At 57.6% G+C, this 16028-nt stretch overlaps 1 pseudogene across 1 annotated transcript; it reads right to left on the reverse strand.

Annotated features, from left to right (window-relative positions):
* Positions 1–10000: 10000 nt before the first annotated feature.
* Positions 10001–13428, reverse strand: LOC309622212 (thimet oligopeptidase-like; annotated as a pseudogene). The gene is made up of 7 exons: positions 13287–13428; positions 12711–13086; positions 12436–12631; positions 11380–11437; positions 11145–11273; positions 10370–10508; positions 10001–10156 (listed from the first exon to the last, which is right to left on the reverse strand). The product of its transcript is annotated as a thimet oligopeptidase-like (transcript).
* Between the last annotated feature and the right edge of the window lie 2600 nt (positions 13429–16028).

A 16028-nucleotide genomic window follows, 5' to 3' on the forward strand; every position in this document is an offset into this window, starting at 1 on the left:
CTGGTTGCCAGGGGAACCAACCAGAATTAGAGGATTGGAACTTTCAGTCTCTTCCACCCTCCCCCCCACCCCCTTGAAGGGGAGAGGGGCTTGAGGTTGAATCAGTTAATCCTGTCTACATAACGAAGCTTCAGTGAAATTAAAAGAATGGAGTTTGGGGCTTCCCTGGTGGCGCAGTGGTTGAGAGTCTGCCTGCCAATGCAGGGGACGCGGGCTCGAGCCCTGGTCTGGGAAGATCCCACATGACACGGAGCAAGTGGGCCCGTGAGCCACAACTGCTGAGCCTGTGCGTCTGGAGCCTGTGCTCCGCAACAAGAGAGGCCGCGATGGTGAGAGACCCGCGCATCGCGATGAAGAGTGGCCCCCGCTTGCCACAACTAGAGAAAGCCCTTGCACAGAAACGAAGACCCAACACAACTAAAATAAATAAATAAATAAATAATTTTAAAAAAACGTTCTTCAAAATTATTAAAAAAAAAAAAAAAAAAAGAATGGAGTTTGGAGAGCTTCTGGATTGGTGTACCCAGGGAGGTGCCAGGTGGGACAGCATGGAAGCTTTGCACCCCTTTCCCCATACCTTGCCCTGTGCGTCTCTTCCATATGGCTGTTCCTGAGTTAGATCTTTTTATAATAAACTGGTAATCTAGAAAGGAAAAAAAAAATTATATATATATATATATATATATATTTGGTCATCTCATATATATTTGGCTTTCCAAAAGTCACCTCATTAACATAACAAAAGGCACCTTTTTTAAAAAATTAATTTTATTTGAGCGTAGTTCTGCTGTACAGCAAAGTGAATCAGCTATACATATACATATATCCCCTCTTTTTTGGATTTCCTTCCCATTTAGGTCACCACAGAGCATTGAGTAGAGTTCCCTGTGCTATACAGTAGGTTCTCATTAGCCTGGAAGGGCGACGCTGCACTCTCCCCTCCGTTGCCAGGCAGGCTGTGCTTCTGTTACTGCAGCCCAAGGCCCCGAGAGCCTGCTCTGGTTCCTTAGGGGCCCCTGGGAGGGGTGTTTGTCACAGGTCTCTCCGCAAGCCCAGTTCTCTCGACCGTGACTGTCCTCGATTGCGGCGTCTGCTACACGGCCTGGGTCAAAGAGCCTAAAAGTGCGGGGATTGGGACCCAACCTGGTAGGAGGAACTTGAGTCCCGTGATCCCCCTAAGCCCCTGTAACCCTGCGGTGGGCGTGGGTCCCCCTCAAGTCACGCTGCCTCCCACACCCACAGCTTCCTTCTGTCTTTGGCTGAGTCCCCTCTGGTTCCTCAAATGGCCACCAGGTGGGAGCAGAGACCTGCGGTGAGGCTGGGACTGAGGCCTCCTTGAAGATGGGCTAGGAGGGCTCCAGGCAGGGCTGGGGGCCTCTCTCACTGGGGGTCTGGGCTTGCCGGGTGGCTGGGAGCTGGGTGCGTGCCTGGGGGTGCAGGCCTCTTTTGGGGTGAGTGTGCTGTGACTGCGTGGGGTGTAGATGGGCACACCTGTGTGCAGAGGCCTCTGCAGCTGTTGGGTGCGTGTGCCCTTGAGCATGCCCGTGTGCAAGCATGCAGGGGGTACCTGTGTGTGACTGTGGGGCCTGGGTCTGCAGAATCCTCCCTGTTCCCCTGCAGGCCTGAGAAGGCTGACGATTGGGATAGCCTGGCCCTTGAACTTTATGTTTCCAAAGCGGCAGGTGGCTCCGAGGCTCGGACCTCAGGACCCCCTGCCCGCTGCGTTCCCTTAGGCTGTGTCCAGCCAGTGTGGCGGCTTGTCCTACTTTGCCAGGTTTGGGGTCCTGCTGAGCCTTTTTTATTTATTTATTTATTTATTTTAACATCTTTATTGGAGTATACTTGCTTTACAATGGTGTGTTAGTTTCTGCTGTGTAACAAAGTGAATCAGTTATACATATACGTATGTTCCCATATCTCTTCCCTCTTGCATCTCCCTCCCTCCCACCCTCCCTATCCCACCCCTCTAGGTGGTCACAAAGCACCAAGCTGATCTCCCTGTGCTCTGCGGCTGCTTCCCACTAGCTCTCTGTTTGACGTTTGATAGTGTATATATGTCCATGCCACTGTCTCACTTTGTCACATCTTACCCTTCCCCCTCCCCATATCCTCAGGTCCATTCTCTAGTAGGTCTGTGAGCCTTTTGATTTGTGTCAGGATGGGGACTCATTGCTGTTCCTGGGGGCCTCGGGGTAGGAAAGGCCAACAGTGCACTGGGGGTGCTCCTTAGCCCCAGGCTGGGGGTTCGGGGAGGGGGAGGGCCGCCACACCGGAGTTTGTGCCCCTGGTCCTGCCAAGCCACTGGGAGGGTGGATGCTAGCCCACTTGTCACCCGCTTAGCATCCTGGGCTTCCAAGGTCCTCCTCCAGCCAGGCCCGTTTCCCTGCTCCCTTTGGTGCCTTTCTACTGCCCTCACTACCTCCACCGCCCTCTTCCGTTCTCCCTGAAAACCACGCTAAGCAGACATTTGTCAAGGTCACAGTGACCTCCATGCTGCCAAGCCCAGTGGACAATTCTCCGGCCTCCTCTGACTTGACCCTCAGCAGCACTTCAGGGGCTGGTCCTTCCCTCCTCCTGCCATCACTCCCTTCCGCAGCTCAGGAATTCCGCTCTCCTGGTTTTCCTTCTGTCCCGCTGGCCCTCCCTCTCAGCCTCCTTTGCTGGTCCCTGATCTCTCCAAGTCTGGGTGCCCCATCCCTACACCTCTTCTGTCTCCCTCTTTAAACGCCCACTTCCTTGGTGATCTCATCCAAGCTCATGGCTTTCAAATGACTCCCGTTGAGTATAATTTAATTAGTTGGTTTTTTATCATCTGTCTTCTCCCAAAGGAAAGCAAGCTCTACAGGCAGGGCTTTTTTTGTCTTAAGTCAGGTTTATTAAGGTATAATTTACATACAGTTAATGTCACCCTTTTTAGTGTTCACTTCTGTAAGTTTTTGACAAACACGTATAGCTGTGAAACTGTCTCTGCCGTCAATTACAGGACAGTTCCCATCACCCCCAAAAGTTCTCCATACCCTTGTGGTCATCCCCTCCCCCATGTCCCGCCCTGGGCAGCCACTAATCTGTTCTTTTGTCCCTTTTCCCTAGTTGTGCCTTTTCTGAAAAGTCATATAAATGGGATTGTACTGCGTGTAACCTTTGGAATCGGCTTCTTCCACTTATCACAATGCACAGCGCATTTGAGATTCACCCATATTGTTGCAGCTGTGAGCCGTTAGTTCTTTTATTCTATTGTATTTTATTGCACAGCTTTGTTTATCTGTTCGGAGGGGGACCAGTTGTCCTGGTTTCCGTGGGAGGGAATGGTTTTTCTGGGACATGGGACTTTCAGTGCTAAAACCAGGGTGGTTGGTTATCTTAGTTCTTTAGTTGAGGGACATTTGGGTTGTTTCTAGGTTGTTGATGATTTTGAATACCTACTCAATATAACCAGTGACAGAGGGTTTTTTGGTGAACACAAATGTCCATTTCTCTTGGGTAAATACCTAGGAGTGGGGTTGCTCAGTTGTATGACGAGTGTACGTATCACTGTAAAAGAGGCTGCCAAGCTGTTCTCCAGAGTGGCTGTATTGTGTAGCATTGTGGGAGAATTCCACTTGCTCTGCATCTTAACCAGAACTTGGTAGTGTGTCAAAAAAAATTAAAAACCGGTTTTTTAGCCATCTTAATAGGTGTATAATGATATCTCCTCACGGTTGGCAGAGATTTCCTTTATTCGCCTTGAGTAGTGTTGTGCCCCCAGTGCCTGGGTTAGTGCCTGCTATGTAGTAGACACTCAATGAATTTTTTTTTTTTTTACTGAGTGAATGAATGTATGGATGGATGAATGAATGAAGTCAAAGGGGCTTCCGGTATCTAAATCTGTTATAGCAAATACATAGCACACGTACCGCCAATTCCCCCATGCCCCATTCTGTTTCCATGGCAGACGTCACTCATCAATTGAGCCATTTTATCCACCTGCTTCATTTCAGACAGGTACGATCCAGTCCTTTGTGTAGCAAGTGAGATGAGCCCCATGAGCTAATGCAGCTTTAGTTCAAGCCTCTCATTGGCTGAAGAAGAGGCCAGGCTCAGAGCAGGGTCCAAGGCTGCCCAAGGACTCACAGCGAGCCAGTGGCAGGACTAGATCTCCAGGCTGGGCTCTCCCCAGAAAAATGCACGACGTCTCTGACAAGGCTGGAGTAGGATGGGAGGCATGGACGTGGATCTGGGCTTGAGGCCGGGTTGGAGCATTGTGGAGTGCTCCCTGGGCCCCGGCCGGGTGGGAAGGCTGATGCTGGCGCTCTTCCTGCAGGTGCCCAGGAGCTGCTGGGATGGCCTACCCGCCCACGTTGGCTCCCTGGCCCAGCGGGCGTACTGGGCTCTGCTGAGCCAGCAGAGGGACCAGAGCATCGTGGCCCTGGGCCAGAGCGGTGCTGGCAAGACCACCTGCTGCGAGCAGGTCCTGGAGCACCTGGTGGGGATGGCAGGCAGTGTGGATGGCAGGGTCTCAGGTACAGTGGTCTCCAGGTGACGTGCAGCTGGGACGTGGTGGGGGCGGTGGCGTGGGGGAAGGGAAGGGAGAGTCAGAGGGGGTGCTGGGCGGCTCTTTCTTATATCTGCTCAGCTAGCGTTCACTGAGCACCTGTGTGCAGACCCTGTGCTGGCTTCTGGGCAGGGCCACCCCTAGTCTGTTGGGTACTTTTGTGTGAATTAGAAACAGGTACTCCTTGCCTAAGACACTCACTGCCACATGTGGAACCGTCGTCACGCATTGACATTGTTAGAACCAAACACTTGACCACCACGTTCTGGGCCATCATCCTAATAAGTATACAGGCCTATGGCTATCTGATATAAATGCTGTGCCCTTAGGTGTGGTGTCCTTGTGCAGCGCACAGCCCACTGGACTGTGCAGAGGACCCGATAAGTAAAAACAAAGACAAGGAGGCACTGACAGCCGGAAGGGAGACTCAGCTGCACATCTGTGCCAGACTCCAGTGCTCTGCACCGCTTGCTGGCCGAGCTGGGGAGGGGAGAGGCGGAGGGAGCACAGAGAAGGGGCCGGGGGGCTTCCTTGAGGAAATGATGTTTGAGCTGGGCATTAAAGAAAGAGTTTCAACATTGTAAATCAACTATACTTCAATAAAAAATAGTGTCAGTTGGTGATAATAATTACAATATTGATGGGGATCGTGGTAAATGCTTGCTGAGGACTTACGCGCCAGGCTCTATTCCAAGCAGGTTAACTTATTTATTATTTAAAACATCCCTATAAGGTAGACATTATTATTATTTGAATTTTATAGATGAGGCCATTAAAACGCAGGGAGGTTAACCAGCTTGCCCAAGGCCACACAGCTCATACATCCTAGCACCGAGATTCAAACACAGACAGTTTGGCTCCAGAGCTGTTACCCCTGGGCCAGTGTCCTCAATGTATTGTTGCCCCTCTGAGGAGCCTTTTTAGTTGTTCTTTCTCCTAATCGTCTCCCACCGTGAAAAGTTAATGCCATAGATTCACCATATATTTGTTTATGCAGTGTGTGTGTATGTGTGTATATATATACAGACACACACAGACATGTGTGTGTGTGTGTGTGTGTATCTGTGCTCTATTCTATACATAAGAAAGGAAAACTGCCCCCATCCTCAAGAATCAGTTTCTGCCCTCTTGGGGGCAGTATTCCCCCTGCTGAGAATATATGGCCCAGGCAGTATTGCTTTTCTAATAATAACAAACAATACTAACACCACCACATTTGGAGCATGTTCTGAGCACTTTACATTATTAAAGCTTTTAGTCTTTGTGGCAACCACATGAGGTAAGTAAGTACTATTATTACCCCCATCTTATAGATGGGGTATCTGAGGCACAGGGGGGTTAATTTATTCGCTCCAAATCAGGTGACTAACAACGGGGAGAGGCCATATTCAAGCTTGTTTAACCATTGTACTATCCTGCTTCTCCACTGGGCTTATTCCAATGCTTTATTGATCACCTGTTCTGCACCTGGCCCAGGTTAGAGCCCTGTGAGGAGCTGGGGATACAGCAAGGAGAGGCCCTCCCAGAATGTAGATCTGCTGAAAGTGTGTGTTGGGGGAGTGGGAGTCAGGCTAGGCTGTATCCAGGTGCCTAGCACATAGTGGGTGCTTGTTAAATAGTTATGTTAAAAAGCTTGGGACTGCTGGGCTTTTTGAGCTGGCTGTGATGGGCGTTCCCCGAGAGCAGGTCCAAGAATGTTAATGCTCTGCCCTCCTCCTAGACTCCACCAGGCCCAGGAGGCCCTAGGGCAGCCCTTGTCACTCAGATCGTACCAATCCTAGGTGTGTGTATCTCCCCTTCTGGGCTCACTCTTGCTCACCCCGCGCCCCTGCTTGCAGCACAGGGCCAGCCCAGCAGCGGAAGAGGTGTGGCTTAGAGCTGAGTTGGGGGAGTGGAGGGGCCCCTGCTGGGGCCTGGGGCCAGAATGGGGTCCTGTGAGAGGTGGGGGTGGCAGCACCTGGGCCACGGGTGATGCCCTGTCTGTGCCCCACCAGTGGAGAAGATTCGAGCCACCTTCACTGTCCTCCGGGCCTTTGGCTCCGTGTTCACCGGCCACAGCCGCCATGCCACCCGGTGCTCCATGGTGATGTCACTGGACTTGAACGCCACAGGCCGAGTCACGGCCGCCCAGCTCCAGGTGAGGCCTCTGGGTGGGAGGGAGAGGGGGCTCTTTAGGGCTGCAGTAGCCTCAGCCCCACTCAGCAGGGCCCACGCCTCCAGCTGGGACCCTGGAATGTGTCTAAATGGTCATCGCTCCCCAGGCCAAGGCCAGCTCCTCCCCACCTCACTCAGTGCCCAGACATCTCCTCCCGGAGCAGGCCAGCTCGTCTGTGCCTCGGAGTATCACAGGGATGAAATATTCATGAGTAGATACATAATTCAGCCGCTCATTAGCTGGGTCTTAAAAGCGTAAGCTGAAATTAAACAGGCGCTCGCTGGCCTTCTGCGGCAGCCCGTGTGTGACAGGCACATGGCCTGTTTGTTCCTCTCTCTGAAATCACCTGGCTCCTCCCCTCCCCCCCCCCCGCCCCCACCAACATTCTGTTTGAACAGAAAACAGGATTAGGTTATTAGAAGGGTTGTTTGTATGTGGAGCTAGGAGAATACCCAGACTCGCTGGTGCACGATAAATCCCTTTCTGTCCCGGCCCTGAAAGTCTACCGTGCATCACCATGTGGGTCAAGTTATTAAGGGCTTCGGTTGCATAAGAGTGTGTTGGAGGGCGGCTCTGGGTTAATTGTTAGTACCCTTGGATTCCTTCATCGGAATGAGCCCGTTGCATTCGTTGATTGCCTGCGTGGACTCTGAATCAGTGAGACAAAGGCCTGGCACGTTTTGATTTGGAGGCGTCCAGCCAAGTTGGGGCCTGAGGTGCTGCCTCGAAGAGTGGGCCTGGGGGTTGTTGGGGGTGTGCGGGCAGCCTAGCGGGGCCTCGTGCTGACCGGCGCCTGTCCTCTCCCCTGGCAGACGATGCTGTTGGAGAAGAGCCACGTGGCCCCGCAGCTGGAAGGGGAAGGCAATTTCGAGGTTTTCTCCCAGATGCTATCCGGATTGGACCTGGCTCTCAGGTGAGCGACTGGGCTGAGCAGGGACAGCCGAGGGCAGTGAGACAAAGGGCCTCCGCTCTCCAGGGCCCCAGCCCTGCCTCTGCCCAGAGGTGAGAGGCAGTGGAGCCCAGTGGTTAGGAATCTGGCCTCTGATTCTTGCTGCCTGGTACTGCTCCTGGGCTGGGTGAACCTGGCCAGGTGTCACCTGCTCTGAACCTCCGTTTCTTCCTCTGTAAAGTGGAAATAGTACCTTGACTGCTGACCTTACAGGATTAAGTGAGATAATTCACATATGGCTCTTTATACACGCTGGGGGGTGGTGGTGGGTGTCTGCTGTGACGGTGACATTTTGGTACAGGTTCTGACAGCAGCGTGGGAGGTGGGCAAGGAACAGCAGACCCCAAATCTTCCAGAAGCTCCTAAACTCTGTGAGAGCCTTGGGTGCACCTGAGGTAGCTCAGGGCGAGGAGGCACCAGGTGGAACAGCAGAGAAGCCACAAGACTCATCTGGGAGGGCCTTCTGGGGGAGGTGGCCCAGGGAGTCATCTCTGCCCCTCGCTGACTCCTGGGAATTCTTGGACATGTGGCTCCCTGTCTCTGAGCCTTGGTTTCCTCATCTGTTGAACGAATGAGTAAGGTTCTATCTAGTGAAGCTCCAGGGAGTGCTCACCCCAGGCGAGGGGTGATAATTTTCAATTTGCCTCTGCGTCCCCCATCATTTGTCTCCTGCCTTCCACCCCCGTCTGAAGGGCAGGCCCAACCTGTCCTGAGCCTCCTGGCTAAGGCCAGAGGGGCACCTTACCCTTTGGAGAGAGGGCAGATTAGGGAGGAAACTCCCAGTTTTCAGAGCAGGGTAACTGAGGAGTAAGGAAGCTTCTGGAAGGCCTTCACTTAAGAAGGGCCCATTGAGGGCAGCAAGTGAGGAATATTCGGGAGGCAGGGCCAGGGCCTGAGGCAGACCCCGGGGCCACCTGGGGCACTCTGTGGAGCCCCGTGCCATGATGCCCACCTGCCCTGCCAGGCCACTGGTGTGGGTGGGTCCTCCCTTACTTCTGGTCCCTTCTCTGTTTCCAGGACAGAACTGTACCTGCACCAGCTGGCAGACAGCAGCTCCTTCGGCATGGGCGTGTGGCCTAAGGTAAAGAGGAGGTCCTTCTGGGTGTGAGTGGGTGTCTGTGTCCCCATGGCCAAGATGGGCGGGTCCCCTGTGTGGCTCGTCCCTCTGCCACTGGGGTAAGTAGTTGGCAAGGGCTGGTCACGTGGGGGAGGCAGGGTTGCCTTTATGGGGCCTGGGCTTGTCAGGGAAATGAGTCTTGTGCTAATAAAGGGAACCAGGAGGTGGTTTGTGTAGAGGTAAGGGCGCGGTCTCCGGGACAGGCTGTCTGGGTTCAAACCCCGGCTCTGACACTTACTGGATATGAGACCTCAGGCATGGACCCTAGCCTCTCTGAATGTCTGTGTCCTCTTCGGTAAAATAACAACAGAACGGGCGGGCAGGCTGAGGGGAGGACAGAGCGTGGCACGGCCTGCCCGCCTGGGCCACGGGGAGAAGGTCGGGGCGCCGCCCGCGCCCTCGTTCCGCTGCCTGGCGTCCTTTGTGGAGGCAGGGCTCCCAAGGAGCTCAAAGGCCAGGGAAGGACACACGGGACGGTCCAGAGCCACCCTACCGCTCCAGTGGTGCAGCACCCTCTCTGAATTCCTACTGCCACCAAAACACATCCCTAAGGCCTTTGGGAAGAATTGCTAGGACCCAGGAAGGCGGCCCCTTGCTGTGGTCCAGACTTCAGCAGCTGCCGATGACCAGAGGGAGCCAGCCGGCCGGCCGTGAGCAGGAGGACAGGACACGGGGACAGGGACAGCCACAGCCGGGCTTCCCGCAGCTGTGCCCACCGCCAGAACCAGCTCCAGCCAGTCACAGCCCCCGAGATGCCAAACAGTGACGGGCGAGAGGCCGGCAGGAAACTGACACCCCCTCACTGGAGAGCCTGCCCGGTCGGGGTGCGGGGCACCATCCCCGTCTGAACTCACCCCACAGCTCAGCCGTCTCCCAGTGACCCAGACGCGTCACCACGGCCCCAGGGCTGATCCCCGACCAAGGTCAGAACTCCCCCCAGTGTGACGGCCCCCATGCCACTCCTGTGGTGGAAGGGACGGCAGGCAGAGACCAGGAGTAGAGTCTTTTTTATTAATGGCTGCGTTTTCAAAGAACCGTTTTGTTACCAGGAAAGCTCCCCAGGAAGGGATTGCATTAGTGCAACAAGGGGGAGCCTTGATGCCAGGCTTTCCAGACACTTCCAGGTGGAGACTTTTGGCCTAGGCCGGCCGCCGGGGACTCGGGGGCTGGGAGGACACACGGCCCCTCCCCCGCCCCGACGGGGCGCTAAGGCACCCGGCCCGCCCGGGGGGGCAAAACCCCGTGCCGTCAGCAGGCCGGCGGCTTGCAGCCCTCAACCTGCAGCCCTTTGCTCAGGAGGAAGGCGTCCTGCATGGGGTCACAACCCAGGAAGAGCTTCACCATGCCCTTGGCATCCTCGGAGCCCCCTGGCCTCAGAATGCAGCTTCTGTAGTCCATGGCAACCTGAGGAGAGGGGGCGGGGCTGCAGGAGGGTGGAGCACCCCCTTCACAGAGGGTGTGGGTGTGGCCACCTCTGCTGTGACTCAACAAAGGGCAGGGGAGCAGGGGGTTCTGGGCAGGGCCCTCAGAGCCTGGCAGGCCCAGGCGGGCGGCACAAGCATCTAGGCCCAGGCCAAGGACCTCCGTGTTGGTCTGCACGGCAGGCCGGCCTCTCACCTTGCCACTCAGGACGCCCTCCTGCTTGAAACGAGTGTGTGGACCGTGTCCGCGGAGTACACCTCGCTGCACAGGTAGCCATAGGACTGGGCGTCGTAGCTTCCTGCCAGGTGGCCGAAAGTCGCAGGCAGGTGGGTCCCTGGGACACACGCGGAGAGGCTCCTGCCCGGCCCCCTGGCCGCTCCGTGCCCCTTCCCCAGAGCCCAGAGCTTGGGGCCTCAAAGCAGCCCTGTCTGAGTCCCCTGCCACTAGAGGGAGTATTGGCCCAACACTTCTAGAAAATGGGGACCTTGCTGGCAACTCAGTGGAGGGACACAATTCAATCTTTGCCGACTTTCTGCTGAAGCTCACGAGGGTTCACCCCTAAGCCTCTTACAGGGACAGCTGCCCGAGGCTCCGAGGGATGAGTCAGGGCTCGCCCTCCAGCACGGGGAGAGCGCGGGTTAAAGCGCTCACGAGGGAGTGAACTGCGTCTCTGCACCGACACGCACGGGCAAACCTCGTCGACGCGTTCCGTCCGGGGTATGAAGCCCTCTCCTGCCTCTTCCAGGCTCTCCAGAAAGCACGTGCAGATAGGCCCAGCCCACCCTCGGACTCCGCGCGCCACAGCTGGAGGGACCAGCCCAGGAACCCAGGCAGGAAGAGGCCAGAGGTCAGCGGGCCTCGACCAGAGCCCGTCAGTCGGTCCCCCTTCACACACCACCAGAGGATCCTCTTGAACTGGGCAGTAGCCGCCAACCGACCGCTAAGGTGGGCCCGGCGTGTGCTTGGCTACCTGGCGTGGCTGGGACCCTGAGGATCTCCTGGCAGAGGCGGGCATTGTCCTAGGCCGGTTCCGAGGGCGTCTGCATGTGCAGGGCCTGGTCCACCTTGGCCAGGACGATCTGGCGCAGGTTGAAGAGGCCTGGAGGGCGGGAGGAAGGAGACGGGGGCGCTGGCACTGTGTCCAGGCCGTGCTTTCCAGCCGGGCGGTCCGGGAGCCCCTTTCCTTTCCCTCGGCCCGGCCGCACGGGGGTTGGCCAGCCGGGACTTGATGAGCTTGTCCAGCAGCTCCTGGGGGACGGCGCTGCCCGTGCCCCGCCGAGACTGGCAGCAGCGCCAGGGCTTCACAGGGCGCGGCGCTCCCGGCCCCAGAGCCTACCCTCTGGTTCTCATCCCCGGCTGTCACCAGAGTCGCAGGCAACGTGCCCTTCTTTTTGTTTGTCTTTTTTCCGGCCCGCAGCCACGCAAAGCTGTATAGCCCTGCCACTCGCTGCCACGTGGATGCACCCTGAGAACACGATGCTCAGCGAGAGAAGTCAGACACAGAAGGACACACAGGGTGTGACCCCACTGAGGGGAAACGTCCAGAACAGGTAGATCCACAGAGTCAGAGTGGGTTCCTGGTTGTCAGGGACAGGGGAGGGGAGGGAATGATAACTAAGGGCGTGAGGGACCTTTTTGGGGTGAGGGAAATGTTCCAGAACAGGGCAGTAGTGACGGCTGCACAGCTCAGTAAAGTGTCCCCACGCGCTCCGGTTGCAGTCTGTGAGAGCATCGCTCTCAGGACGAAGGGCTGACTGCAGGAAGACTGAACGAGCACTGGGTCCTGGGCCCAGACGCTCAGCTGGGGACCCCCCCCACATTGGGAAGTCACTGGGACTTGCTGAGCCTCCACCGAGACTGGCAGCAGCCCCAGGGCCTCACAGGGCGTGGTGCTCCCGGCCCCAGAGCCTAACCTCTGGTTCTCATCACTCATCACTCACCAGCCTTGCATGCAACGTTCCTTTCTTCTATTTTGTCTTTTTTAAAGGCAACTCTTGAATACCTGTATTTAACATGCAGGGAACCAGTCCTGACTCCTTGATCTGGGACTTCCAGCCTCCAGAGTCTCGAGGACATCCACTTCCGTTGTTTACGCGCCCAGTGCGTGGGGTTTGATGATGGAAACTGACACCGAGAGCGTCTCCTCGTGCGGGGTGACATCAGCGGAAGAATCCCGTGGCGAGGGCCTGCCTGAGGACCACGGGAGAGCCCGGGCCCTCCCCGCCCCCTGCCTTCAGCCCCTCGCCCGCACCCTCCTGGGAGCGGAGCTGGTGCATCGCTTGCCAGAACTCATGGAAGTAGGTCTCCAGCTCATCATGCTGCAACAGGGAGGGCGGGTTGGGCGTAGGCTTGGTGAAGTTGGCCACCATGGCCGCGATGGCAATCTGGCGCCTCCCGTCCTGCTGCAGGCAGCCCGGCTGCAGGCCAAAGCAGGCCATGTGCCCGGACTTCCCTTCCCTGGGGAGGGACGCGGGTGAGGCCCCGCTACCACAGAGGAGCCCCGGCCCACGGCCGACAGGTTCCCCCACGCATGCACCGAGGGTAGAGGTCCAGGTAGAACTTGCTGATGGATGACCTTGCCCGAGGCCGCGTCCCGGACCGTGTAGAGCCTCACATCTTCATCTTCGTGACGCATGTTGGCGCCTTCCTCCAGGTCGAAGGTCAGCCCCAGCAGCTCCTGGGAGATGCCCAGCCGCCCGCGCGTGACCACCTGCATGGGGAAGGACTCATTGAGCAGGTACTGGTCCACGTGGTAGCGCGTCTCCTCCCCCTGGTTCATGTAGTAGCGCAGGTCCTAGACGTTGATGGGCCCGTCAAAGTGCAGGCCCCGCCTCTGGCACTCAGCCTTCTTTAGCTCCAGGATCACGGCCGCTCCTGCTCCCCGAGGGGCTTCAGCTTCTGGGCCAGCTCATCTGCGGGCGGAGGGGAGAGGCTCAGCTATGTCCCTGTGGCAGCCGCCCAGCCGCCCCCCACCCCACGCCCCTCGAGGCAGAATGAAGGGTTGGGGAAGGCGACCCCCAAGGGCTGACACAGTGGGGTCTCAGGCAGCACCACGTCCAGTCAAGGTCCACCTGACCCCCGTCCCCACTGGGACTCGGGGAGGCGGGGTTACCTAGGAAAGTGGCCACCACCTGGCTGGTCTTGGCCATGTTCATCTCCAGCACAGAGTCGGCTCGCGTGCTGAATCCCAGCAGGCGGGACTTCTGAGCCTGCAGCCTTACCAGCTCCCCGAGGATCGCGCAGTTCTCCTGGAACCCAGAGACAGCCAGCGCTGGGGACCGTGGGCCACGCCCTCCCCACAGGCCCCGGGCCAGGTCTCTGTGGGTGGGAGGGCTCTCAGGCCACTGGCGGGCACAGCCAAACCCCCTCCCTCCTCCTCCTGGCCTGGATTTCTAGACACTTTGGTGCTGTCCTAACATGTGGTCTTTATGAACACAGGTCCTTTTGGAACCAGAAACGGCGTGAACCATGATGAGCTCTAAGGCCAAGGGCAGGAAGAAATGTGACCAGGCTCTCCAGGAGCCACCCAGGGGCCTCCCCAGGCTCAACAATACAAACTTGGCTGCCGTGCAGACAGCAGCTCATCCCCACGGCGCCCGAACACCCAGCCCCTGGACGGCGAGAGACCTGTTGCTGCAGGTGCCCCGTGGTTGGCTGGTGAGGCCTGGCCCCAGGCGTACGCCACCTTCTCTGGGGCCACCTCTCTGGGTCTGCGGTGGGGTTCTCCTGGGAGCCCCCAGTCACCACAGGACCAACGTGGCCTGTCTGCAGCCCAAGAAGGTGGGGACACAGGTCTGTCCCCCGTGGACATCACCCGCGAGGCCGAGCAAGCACCAGTGGTGTCTGCGGGGAAGATGAAGGGCTCATGCACAGCCCCCATCTACTGAAGATGCTAAACGGGAGAAGCACAGACTGCAGCCACATGCGGTATGGACCAAACGCAAGTGTCCTTGCAGGAACCGATGTCTGAATGTCGAGGCTGTTCCCGGGCCACAGTGAGAAGGCCCAGGCCCCACGCAAGGCACAGAGAGGGGATGGGGGGAACATCTGCGAATCTGAGCTCATCGGGCATCACCCCAGAAGGAGAGGGAGAGAGCCAGAAGGAGATACGGAGGGAGAGGGAGAGAGAGGGAGGTACAGACGTCTCTCCTTTCCCTGGGGGTTCTCTAGTGCAGCCAAGCCTGAAAACCACTGCATTTCGGGAGATGGGTCCTCGTGGAAAAGTTAAATAGTAGCTCATGGCATTATCGACACATATTAAAATGGCCCCAAATCTTGGGGAGTCAGGGAGGGGAGCTGGCGGCTGCCTCGTAAACGAGGAGAGATTGGGCGTCAGAGGAGGTGCCTGCCTCCACCACCTCCGCCGCCGCTGCCCCCCCCCCAGGGCCCCGCAGACTTCATCTCCCAGCTGTGGTCCTGGGCTGGAAGGCAGCGGGGAGGTCAGGCCGTCCCAAGCATCAACGTTGACTTCAGGGCTGATCTGAAAGGCGCCTGGTGTTTGTTGAAGCAGAAAAAAGAGAAAGCAGTGGGCAGAGGATGGGAGGGGGAGGGAGCCCCCATCAGCCCTTCTCCCTGTCTCCCTCTCTGTCTCCCTCCCTCCCTCCCTCCCTCTACCTCCCTGCCTCTCACTCTCCCTCCATCTCTCCCTCTGCCTCTCTCCCTCCCTCTCTCCCTCCCTCTCTCCCTGTCCCTCTTGCCCTGTCCTGTCCCTCTCTCCCTCCCTCCATCCCTGTCTCTCTTTCCCTGTCCCTCTCTCCCTCTCCCTCTATCCGTCCCCCCTCCCTTTCCCCGTTTCCATCTCCCTCTCTGCCTCCCTCTTTCCCTGTCCCTGTTTCCCTGCTCTGCTCTCCCTCTCCCTCTCCCTCTTTCCCTCTCCCTCTCTCCCTGTCCCCCTTTCCCTGTCCCTGTTTCCCTGTTCCGCTCTTCCTATACCTCTTTCCCTCTCCCTCTCTCCCTCTCGTGCTCCCTCTCCCTCACCCTCTCCCTCCACCTCCTTCCCTCTCCAGAGAGGGAAGGAGGTGGAGGGAGAGGGACAGGGAGCAGGAGAGGGAGGGGGAGAGGGAGAGAGGGATAGAGGGAGGGAGAGGGACAGGGAGCAGGAGAGGGAGGGGGAAGAGGGAGAGAGTGATGGAGGGAGGGAAAGACAAAGACATCTCTCCCTCCCTCCCTCTATCCCTCTCTCCCTCTCTCCCTCCCTCTCTCCCTCTTCCTCGCTCCCTCTCCTCCCTCTCCCTCCGTCTCTCCATCTCCCTCACTCCCTCCCAGAGACAGAGAGACGAAGAGGCAGAGACAAGGGAGAGGGAGAGAGGGAGAGGGAGAGAGAGGGGGAGAGAGGGAGAGAGAGAGAGGTCTCTTCCTCCCTTTCCCTCTCTCCTCCTTCTCTCCCTCTCTGGGAGGGAGTGAGGGAGAGGGAGAGACAGAGGGAGGGAGAGGGTGAGACAGAGGGAGGGAGAGGGAGAGAGGAAGGGAAAGGGCGAGGGAGGGAGAGGGAAGGAGGACGAGACGTGAGACGTCTCTCCGTCTCTCCCTCTCCGTCTCCCTCCCCCTCCCTCTCTCCCTCTCCCTCCCTTCCTCTCCCTCTCCCTCTCCTAGAGGGAGGGAGGGAGAGGGAGAGACAGAGGGAGAGGAGAGGGGGAGTCGGAGAAGGAGGTAGGGAGAGGGAGAAGGCGAGAGGGTGCCTGCTTCCCTCTCTGTCTCCCTCCCTCCCTCCCTCCCTCTCCGTGTCCCTGTCTCCCCCCTCTCCCTCTCCCTCTGTCTCTCCCTCTCTGGGAGGGAGAGAGGGAGAGGGAGAAGGAGGGAAAGTGATGGAGGGAGGGAGAGGGAGAGAAGGAGGGGAGAGGGAGAGGGAGGGAGG

This window comes from Balaenoptera borealis (assembly GCF_965194805.1).
Source record: "Balaenoptera borealis genome assembly, contig: HAP1_SCAFFOLD_1846, whole genome shotgun sequence".
NCBI lineage: Eukaryota > Metazoa > Chordata > Mammalia > Artiodactyla > Balaenopteridae > Balaenoptera > Balaenoptera borealis.